Source organism: Mus pahari, chromosome 4 (assembly GCF_900095145.1).
Source record: "Mus pahari chromosome 4, PAHARI_EIJ_v1.1, whole genome shotgun sequence".
Lineage (NCBI taxonomy): Eukaryota > Metazoa > Chordata > Mammalia > Rodentia > Muridae > Mus > Mus pahari.
The window spans coordinates 68,619,929-68,631,287 of NC_034593.1; the positions used below are offsets into that span (position 1 = coordinate 68,619,929).

The following is an 11,359-nucleotide window of genomic DNA, read 5'->3' on the forward strand; positions in this document are numbered from 1 at the left end:
CACTTCAAAGAATACATTTGTATATTTAAGAGAAGTCAAATCAAGTAAATGTCTAGTAGTTGAGATTTGAAAAATAATTAAAGAAACATTTTAAAACAAGGTCTTAAAATCATTTAAGATAATACAGTTTAAGAATGATGGGTAGGCCACATATATAATGAAGATCTTATTAATTTGCATAAGTATATTGTTGTGACATAAGATATCAATATAGCCATACTTTTTATAGGAAAATATGTGAAGTTCCAAGTTCTTCCTTAGGATGAAGAATACTATTTCCACTAGCTACTGATGGGCCTACTGTGGCTACATTAGACCCTGTCTCAATAAGGAAGTACATTCTACACTCTTGTCCACGCAGACATAGTCCTGAAGATTGTTCCTAGTTTTGCAAGACATGGGCTTCATCTTTCGCTCTTCCTTGTAGATTCCACAGATCATTTCTACCCTCATCTCTCTTCCCTGTCTCATTGCTTTGTCCCAACTCCTAACTTGGTTGAACCTCTGCTGCTCAACAAGACCACATTTGTCAGAAAAACATGTAGATTGCCCAGTGGATGTTCTCCACTCTATCTGTTATGCTAGAACCAATCCTTAGGGTTGATTCTAGTGTTACAACAGAATACCAGGTGCCACATCTCCTCTGCTCTATATGCCGCTACTAAAGAACCCTAAAACAACCCTCCTGCCCCCATATCCCTCTGGTTCCTGTGTACCACACAACAATTCTGGCAGGACCATGCTGCCTGAAGACTAGGTATGCTGCCAGCAAGTCTTCTCACTTATCTTGGTTCCCTCATACCCAATACTTCTGGTTGCCCAAAGTGATGCAACAAACCAAAAGCTGCAGCCTCCCTGACATCCTAAACTTCCTAGGATGCACTGACCACCCCTACCTGGTGTTCTCTTTCCAATAGTCTCTAATGTTTCTAAATAATCCTCATGACACACCAGTGAGGAATGACAATAAAAGAGGCAACACATATCCAACAGACTCTGAAAATCCAAAGAAAGAGAAATTAAATACCTCCCAACAAAGACAAACCAGAAATCAGCATTTAAATATATAATCACCCCAAAACCAGTTGTCAAGATGTCAGATCACTGTAAGTATGAACTAGGTCAGTATACCTTTGCCAGAGACCAGCTATAATACCACCACAGGCCCTGAATATTCAATCATATCTAAAGGATGGGAAAAAGACCTTAAAATCAACCATATGAAGATTATTGAGATCCTTAAGGGGTAACTGAATAAATACCATAAAGAAATCCAGGAAAATACAAACAAACATTGGAGGAAATGAATAAATCACACACACACACACACACACACACACACACACACACACACACACACACACCGGTTAAAGGAAAAGATTAAAACTCTTCAAGATCTAAAACTGGAAATAGAAGTAACAAAGAACACAAACCGTGGAAATTCTGGAAATTAAAAATTTAGGAATGTGAATAGGAACCGCAGAGGCAAGCTTCACAAACATCATACAATGAATATAGAAGAGAGAATAATAGACAGTTAAACTATGACAGAAGCAATGGATATATCAGTCAAGTAAAATGTTAAATCTACAGGTGGGATGAATCAGAATTGCCTTTCTTTAATTCTTTGCTCCTTTTTTTTTTTTTTTTTTTTTTTTTTCTTTCCTTATTCTACCAGGACGTCATGGTTTGCATCTGCAATAGTTTCTGGGTTTGATGTCTGCATGTAGGATGGATTCCCAGGTGGGGCAGTTTTTTTTTTTTTTTTTTGTCACTGTCTTTCCTTTAGACAGGATCAATTCTGGGTTAAAATTTTAGAGATGTGTGGGTGGCCCCATCGCACAACTGGGTGCCATGCCTATCTACTGGGGATGGTCACTACAGGTTCTAATTCCCCTTTGTTGGGTATTTTAGCTAAAGTCATCCCCTTGGGTCCCGAGTGCCTCTTCCTTTCCTGGCCTCTGGACCTTTCTAGTGGCTACCCTCAGTTCCCCATCTTTCACTGCTACATATTTCTATTCAATTTCCTGACCCTCCTTATTTCTCTCCTGTCCCTTCCCATAGCTAATCTCTGCTTTTTCCTCTCCCTCCTTTCTCCCTCTCATGCCCCTCCCTTTGCGGGGATGCTAGAGCAGTGAGGCAGGATTTGTTGAGTGGGTAAAGGAGCACTCACATAGAGTCAATGTGGGGGATGGGAAGTGGGAATTGTGGAGGGAAAACCAGGTAGGAGAATTTCATTTGAAATGTGAACGAATAAATGATTTAAAAACATGTTCAATCTAAAAAGTTCCTTTTATGACACAAAACATTCTAAAATACTGGGACATTATAAAAAAAAAAAAAACCACAAATACAAAGACAAAAAGCAAGTATATAGGTATAAAAGAAGGAAAATGAACACAGCTCACAGCTCAAAGGCCCAGAATATATCTTCAAATAATCATAGAAGAAAAGATTCCTAATCTAAAAATGTAGTTGCCTATAAAGTTACAAAAAGCATACAGAACAAAACACAGATTGGACCAGAATAGAAAACCCTTACCACATAATAAACAAAACACTAAATCTACAGAATAAAGAAAAAAATTATTAGAAGCTTCAAGAGATAAAGACAAAGTAACTTGTAAAGTCCAACCTATCAAAATTACAAGTGACTTCTAAATGGAGACTCTAAAACCCAGATGGACTTGGGGAGATGTGCTGAAGACTCCAAAAGACCACACATGCAAGTCCAAATTATTGTACCCAGCAAACCTTTTAATTATTATAGATGGAAAAAGAACATATTCCAAGCTAAAGTCAAATGTAATGAAATTTGTCTACAAACTTAACCTTAAAGGAGGTTCTAGATGTAAATCTTAAACCCAAGAGGTAACTCCACCCATGAAAACACAGGTGAAAAATAATCTCATAGCAGGATAATCCAAAGAAACACACAGAGAGAGAGGGAGAGAAGGAGAGAGAGAGAGAGAACAACCACATGCAGCAAAACAAAATAACAGAAATTAACAATCATTGATCATAGATATCTCTTAATATCAGTGGTCTCAATTCCCAATAAAAAGATGTAGGCTGTGAAATCAGGAATTACCCTTCTATACTACTCAAGAAACTCACCTCAACATCAAAGATAAATGTTATCTTAGAGAAATGAGTTAGAAAAATATTCCAATCAAATGGAACTAAGAAGTAAGGTGGTGTATCCATTTTAACATCTAAAAAAATAGATTTCAAACCAAAATTAATCAACAGAGATAGCAAAAGACACTACATACTCATTAAGGGAATAAATACACCAAGAGGACATTTATATTATTAAAATCCATGCCTATGACACAAGGGCACCAATTTTCATAAAACAAACACTACTATAGCTTAAATGACATAGTTACTCTCATATATGATAGTGGGAGATTTCAATACCCTACCCCCAAACAGCACTGGCTTGGTCACAAAACAAGTCTCAAAGAAAATTTAAATAATTCCCTTATCAGACAATATAAATTAAAGGTAGGTATTAACAACAGAAATAACATAAAGCTTACAAACTCATGGAAACTGACTACCTACCTACTAAATTAAAAATGAATTCAGCTCCCTGCATACGCACGTGACCTGTCGGTCCCCTGGCTCCGTGACCGGTGCAGCATGGCTCCGCCCCAGCTTGCCCTGTTCAGTGTGTCTGACAAAACTGGCCTCGTGGAATTTGCCAGAAGTTTCGTGTCTCTTGGTTTGAGTCTGGTCGCTTCCGGAGGCACGGCAAAAGCGATCAGGGATGCTGGCCTGGCAGTCAGAGATGAGTCTGAGCTAACAGGTTTCCCTGAAATGTTAGGGGGACGTGTGAAAACCTTGCCCTGTGCGGTCCATGCTGGGATCTTGGCACGCAACATTCCAGAAGATGCCGATAACATGGCCAGGCTTGATTTCAACCTTATAAGAGTTGTTGTCTGTAACCTGTACCCCTTCGTGTAGACTGTGGCTTCTCCAGATGTGATGTTGAGGCAGCTGTCGAACAAATTGATATTGGTAACGTGACATTACTGAGAGCTGCAGCCAAAAACCATGCTTGAGTGACAGTCATCTGTGAACCAGAGGACTATGCGGGGGTGGCTGCAGAGATGTAGGGCTCTGATAGTAAGGACACCTCCCTGGAGACCCGGCGCCATTTGGCCTTGAAGGCATTCACTCATACCGCTCAATATGATGAAGTGATTTCAGATTACTTCAGGAAACAGTACAGCAAAGGAATTTCTCAGATGCCCTTGCGATATGGGATGAACCGCCATCAGACTCCTGCCCAGTTGTATACGCTGAAGCCCAAACTTCCCATTACAGTTCTCAATGGAGCCCCAGGATTCATAAACTTGTGTGACGCTTTGAACGCCTGGCAGCTGGTGACAGAACTGAGAGGAGCAGTAGACATTCCAGCTTTCAAGCACGTCAGCCCAGCTGGTGCTGCTCTTGAGGTTCCACTCAGTGAGGACGAGGTCAGAGTCTGCATGGTCTATGACCTCTAACCGACCCTCACGCCCCTGGCCATTGCATATGCAAGAGCAAGAGGAGCTGATAGGATGTCTTCATTTGGAGATTTTGTTGCATTATCTGACATTTGTGATATCCCAACTGCAAAAATTATCTCCAGAGAAGTGTCAGATGGTATTGTTGCTCCGGGATATGGAGAAGAAGCCTTGAAAATACTTTCTAAAAAGAAAAATGGAAACTACTGTGTTCTTCAGATGAACCAGTCCTACAAACCAGATGAAAATGAAGTTCGAACTCATTTTGGTCTTCGTTTAAGCCAGAAGAGAAATAATGGTGTCATTGACAAGTCATTATTTAGCAATATTGTCACCAAGAATAAAGATCTGCCGGAGTGTGCACTCAGAGACCTCATTGTCGCCACCATCGCTGTCAAGTATACTCAGTCTAATTTGGTATGCTATGCCAAGGATGGACAGGTTATTGGCATTGGAGCAGGACAGCAGTCTCGGATACACTGCACACGCCTTGCAGGTGGCAAAGCAAACTCTTGGTGGCTCTGGCACCACCCACGGGTACTGTCCATGAAGTTTAAAGCTGGGGTAAAGAAAGCAGAAATCTCCAATGCCATTGATCAGTATGTAACCGGCATCATTGGTGAGGGTGAAGACCTGGTGAAATGGGAAGCACTGTTCGAAGAGGTTCCTGAGTTACTCACGGAGGCAGAGAAGAAAGAATGGGTGGACAAACTGAGCAGCGTGTCTGTCAGCTCCGACGCCTTCTTTCCTTTCAGGGATAATGTGGACCGAGCTAAAAGGAGTGGTGTGGCCTACATTGTCGCTCCATCTGGATCTACTGCTGACAAGGTTGTGACTGAGGCATGCGAAGAACTGGGGATCGTCTTGGCTCATACGGATCTCTGGCTCTTCCACCACTGACCTTAGCTGTCATTGTTTCCTGGTCGTAGATAATCATGTGTGGGGTCTTGGAAGTCCCTCTAGAAGAGTCATTTGTATCTTAATATTTGGGTGTATGGTTTAGTAGTTGGCTCTTACTTATTTGAAAGGTACAGCTTTCTAGCCTAAGACACCACGTGCGAGGCTTGTTTCTGCAAAACCTGAAGGCATCCCTCCCTCCTGAAGCCAGCTTTCAGGAAAAGTCCCTGTGAGACACTTAAGTGCAGGTAACCAGGAGAAGCCACGCTGCCTTATGATGACACACCCCCTACCCCCTTCAGAGGTCTCTCCCCAGGGCTCCTTTCTTCCAGCCTCACAGCACCTTAGCTGTTTGCCTCCAAGTATCCCCTGGGAGCTGGATCCTTTGCTGGATCTAGATAACTGTTCTTCCTTTCTCCAGAACTGCTTAAAATCTCTGTTGGCTACTCTGTTTGGTATAAACCTATAAAGGAGAACTTTTCTCTCAAAGTGAGCAGATATGGACGGGAGTGTTGGGGGCTGGGGAGACATGGTGGTGAGAACTTCCCTGTACCAGGCAGGACATAACTGGATCTCTGTCCCTGTCGTTGTGGTCCTCACTGTTCACACAGAGGATGCCTGTGGTCCGTTAGCCTTAGGTTAGTTTTGCCTTCTTTTCAATCCTCTAAATAAATTTTAAAAGTTTTTAAAAAAATGAATTCAAAAAGAAATAAAATCATTAAAGACTTTATAGAATTCAATGAAAATGAATGTTTACCATACATAAAATTATAAGGCACAATGAACACGTTACTAAGAACAATGTTTAGAGCATTAAGTACATACAAAGGAAAAGGAGACATCACATACTAGCAACTTAGGACAACTTAAAATGCTACCCAAGAGTAGCCAGCAGGAAATAATCAAATTTCAGGGTAAAATCAATAAAGTAAAAACAAAGAGAACAATACAAAGAATCAATGAAACAAAGAGTTGGTTCTATAAGAAAATCAACATGCTAGAAAAACTCTAGACAAATGAACTAAACAGCAGAGAGATTATCCAAGTTAAAATCAAAAATGAAAATGGGCCTCAAAGAAATGAGACTTGTTCCTCAAAGAAATGAGCCACCAGCAAGCCCCAGATGCCAGGAAAGTACAAGGCTCCCAGGAAACAATGGGGATGACATTAGCTGAAATACCCAATAAAGGAGGGGGGGTGACAACTTGTAGAGACCATATCCAGAGGTTAGGCACAGACCCCCCAGTTGAGGGATGGGACCACCCACCCGTCTCAAAACTTTTAAACCAGAAATGCTTCTGTCTAAAGTAAATACAGGGACAAAGAGTGGGACAGAGACTGAAGGAAAGGCCACACGGAGACTGCCCTTCCTGGGGATTCAGGTCATATTCAGATACCAAACTCAGTCACTATTGCTGATGCCAAGAAGTGCTTTCTGACAAAAGCCTCATATAGCTATTTTCTGAGAGCCTAACTAATACAGACACAAACGCTCACAGCCAATCATGGGAGTGAGCTTGGGGACCCCAGCTGAGGAGTTAGGGGAAAGAATGAAGTAGCTGAAGGGGTTTGCAGCTCCATAGAAAGAACAGCAGTATCAACCAGCCAGACACCCCAGATCTCACAGGGAATAATCTACCCACCAAAGAGTACACATGGAAGGACCTATGACTCCGGATCAATGGGAGGGTAACCTTTTGGTTCTGTGAAGGCTAAATATGTGAAGGGGGAGGCTAGGTAACTAGGGCAGGAGCGGGTGGGTGGGTAGGAGACCATCCTCATAGAAATAGGGAGAGAGGGGATTAGGTGAGGGGTTGCCATTTGGATACGGAAAAGAGGATAAGATTTGAAATATAAATAAAATATCCAATAAAAAGTAAATATTAGTACACTAAAAAGTAAATATTATTATGTTTTTGCGAAACTCCAAAAGAAGAAAGAAAAAGAAAATGATGACACAAAATAGCCAGAAGCTGGAAAGAATCCAGATGTCCCTCCACAGAGGAATAGATACAAAAAATGTGGTACATGTACACAATGGAGTACTACTCAGCTATAAAAAAATCAATGAGTTTATGAAATTCTTAGGTAAATGGATGTATCTGGAGGATATCATCCAGAGTGAGGTAACCCAGTCACAAAAGAACACATATGATATGCACTCACTGGTAAGTGGATATTAGCTCTGAAGCTCAGAATATCCAAGGTACAATTCTATCCGTTTTAGAAGGGGGGAATAAAACAGTCATGGAAGAAGTTACAGAGACAAAGTGTGGAGTAGAGACTGAAGAAATGACCATCTAGAGACTGACTCACCTGTGGATCCATCCCATTTACAATCACCAAACCCAGACACTGTTATGGATGCCAACAAGTGCTTGCTGACAGGAGCCTGATATAGCTGTCTCCTGAGAGACTCTGCCAGTTCCTGACAAATACAGAAGTGAATGCTCATAGCTATCCACTGGACTGAGCACAGTGTCCCCAGTGAAGGAGCTAGAGAAAGAACCCAAGGATTTGAAGGTGTATGCAGCCCCATAGGAGGAACAACAGTATGAACTAACTAGTACCCCAGAGCTCCCAGGGACTAAACCACCAACCAAAGAATACACCTGGTAGGACTCATGATTCTAGGTGCATATGTAGCAGAGGATGGCCTAGTCAGTCATTAATGGGAGGAGAGGCCCTTGGTCCTGTGAAAGCTCTATGCCCCCACTGTAGGGGAGTGTCAGGGCCAGGAAGCAGCAGTGGGTGGGTTGGTGGGGGAAGCATAGGGGGAGGAGGCTTTTGGACAAGAAACCAGGAAAGGGGATAACATTTTAAATGTAAATAAGAAAATATCTAATTAAAAAAAAAAAAAAGAAAAGAAAAGAAAAGCGGCAAAGAAGAAATCCAAATAAATAAATAAATAAAACATTAGATTGTACTTTAAAAGTCTGTACTACAAAAAAATTGAAAAATGCAAAACAGTAATTATCAATAGATAAAATTTACCGGTATGAAATCAAGAGCAGATAAACAATCTAAAGAGATGTATAACTCACAGGAATTAGAAGAAGTCATTAATAGTCTTCCAACCAATAAAAGCTCAGGGTAGATCGTTTTAGAGCAGAATTCTACTACTTTTAAGGAAAAACTAAAGCCAGTACTTATAAATCTTTCCGCAAAATAGAAACATAAGGAACATTAACAAAAGCTTTCTATCAGGCTAAATCACTCTGATAATCAAACCAAAGATTCACCAAAGAGGGAATTACATATCAATTTTCTTCATACACATTGATACAATACTCTAAAGTACAAACCAAATCCAAGAACACATCCGAAAGATTATCACCAAGATCAAGTAGGCTTTTCTCAAAAGATACAGGAAGGGAATCAGTAAATGTTATACATCACATAAATAGACTGGATGAAAAGAAAACACATAATCATCTCATTAGATACATAAAAGCCTTTGATAAATTCCAACACCCCTTCATAACAAAAGTTCTGAAGCGATAAAGGACACAAAGAATATGCCTACATATAATAAATGGAATTGGCAGTTAGTCAAAAGAAAATATCAAAATTTAAATGTAGAGAAACTCAAAGCAATTCAACTAAAATCAAGAAAAACAATTTTTTCTACTTCCTCTATATCTATTTAATACAGTGACTGAAGTTTTAGTTATAGCAATAATAAAATTATAGAAGGTCAAGGTTATTTAATACCCAAAACTAAGACACCAAAGAATTGTTGTTTGTAGATGATATGGATAATATTAAAAAGTATTCAACAAATTCCACCCCAAAATTCCTATAGCTGATAAACTTTTCCAGAAGTGGTTGAACTCAAATAAAAAAAAAAGTAACCTACTTATATAAAGATGACAAAGTAACTGACAAAGAAATCAAGGAAAGAATACCCTTCATAATAACCTCAGGTAATAAAAACTGTCTTGGGGTAATAGAAATCAAGCAACTAAAAGACTTTTATGATAAAACAAACAAACAAACAAAAAAACCCAAAAAACCAAAACTAAAACTTAAAACTTCAAGTCTTAAATGAATTGATGACAGGTGATGGAAGGATCTTTAATGCTCAAAGATCAGAAAGACTAACAGTAAAAATGACCATTCTACCAAAAGTATACAATTCTCATAAAAAGTCCAATACAGTGTTTTACAGACCTGAAAAGAATGTTTCTCAACATCATATGGAAAAACAAAAAGCCCAGGATAGCTTAAACAACCATCCCAGATTTGAAGATGTACTACAGAGCAGAAGAAGAAAAACTGCATGGAATTGGCATAAAAAAGACAAGTTGATGCACTTAACCAAATTGCTGACCCAGAAATTTATTTACACATCTTTAGACACTTGATTTTTTTTTTATAAGGAAGCCAGAAATACACACTGGAAAAACAAGTATCTTCATAACATTGTGGTATGTTAAACTGCACTGCACTTTTTTTTTTCAATTTTTATTTGGTATTTACTTCATTTACATTTCAAACACTATCCCCAAAGTCCCATATACCCTCCCCCACTGCTCCCCCACCCACCCACTCCCCCTTCTTGGCCCTGGTGTTCATTCCCCTGTACTGGGGCATATAAAGTTTGCAAGACCAAGGGGTCTCTCTTCCCAATGATGGCTGACTAGATCCTCTTTGCTACATATGCAGCTAGAGACATGAGCTCTGGGGGTGCTGGTTAGTTCATATTGTTGTTCCACCTATAGGGTTGCAGATTCCATGGGTACTTTCTCTAGCTCTTCTATTGGCGGCCCTGTGTTCAATCCAATAGCTGACTGTGAGCATCCATTTCTGCGTTGTGTTTGCAAGGCACTGACATAGCCTCACAAGAGACAGCTATATCAGGGTCCTCTCACCAAAAATCTTGCTGGTGTATGCAATAGTGCTTGCGTTTGGTGACTGATTATGGAATGGATCCCTGGGTGGGGCAGTTTCTAGATCTTTCACTTCCTTAATTAGAGTCACACCAAGGTTTTTTATATTTTTTGTGAGTATTTTGAAGGGTGTTGTTTCCCTAATTTCTTTCAAATCCTGTTTATCCTTTCTGTAGAGAAAGGCCATTGATTTGTTTTAGTTAATTTTATATCCAGCTACTGCACTGAAGCTCTTTATCAGATTTAGGAGTTCTCTGGTAGAATTTTTGGGGTCACTTATGTATACTCTCATATCATCTGCAAATAATGATATTTTGACTTCTTCCTTTCCAATTTGGATCCCCTAACCTTCTTTTGTTGTCTAATTTTTCTGGGTAGGACTTCAAGCACTATATTGAATAGGTAGGGAGAAATTGGGCAGCTTTGTCTAATCCCTGATTTTAGTGGGATTGCTTCCAGCTTCTCTCCATTTACTTTATGTTGGCTACTGGTTTTCTGTAGATTGGTTTTGTTTTGTTGATGTATTGGCCTTGAATTCCTGATCTTTCCCAGACTTTTATCATGAAGGGGTGTTGGATTTTGTCAAATGCTTTCTCAGCATCTAAGGAGATGATCATGTGGTTTTTGTCTTTGAGTTCAATTATATTGTGCAACAATTGATGGATTTCTGTATATTAAACCATCCCTGCATCCCTCCAATGAAGCCTACTTGGTCATAATGAATGATTGTTTTGATGTGTTCTTGGATTCAGTTTGCGAGAATTTTATTGAGTATTTTTGCATCCATATACATAAGGGAAATTGGTCTGAAGTCCTCTATCTTTGTTGTGTCTTTATGAGCTTTAGGTATCAGAGTAATTGTGGCTTCATAGAATGAATTGGGTAGAATATCTTCTGTTTCTATTTTGTGGAATTGTTGGAGAAGAACTGGAATTAGATCTTCTTTGAAGGTCTGATAGAACTCTGCAGTAAACCCATGTTGTCTTGGGCTTGTTTTTGTTGGGAGACTATTAATGACAGCTTCTATTTCTTTAGGTGATATAGGACTGTTTA

At 39.7% G+C, this 11,359-nt stretch overlaps 1 pseudogene; it reads left to right on the forward strand.

Annotated features, from left to right (window-relative positions):
• Nucleotides 1-3,648: 3,648 nt before the first annotated feature.
• On the forward strand, nt 3,649-5,575 carry LOC110320590 (annotated as a pseudogene).
• The last annotated feature ends 5,784 nt before the right edge of the window (nt 5,576-11,359 follow it).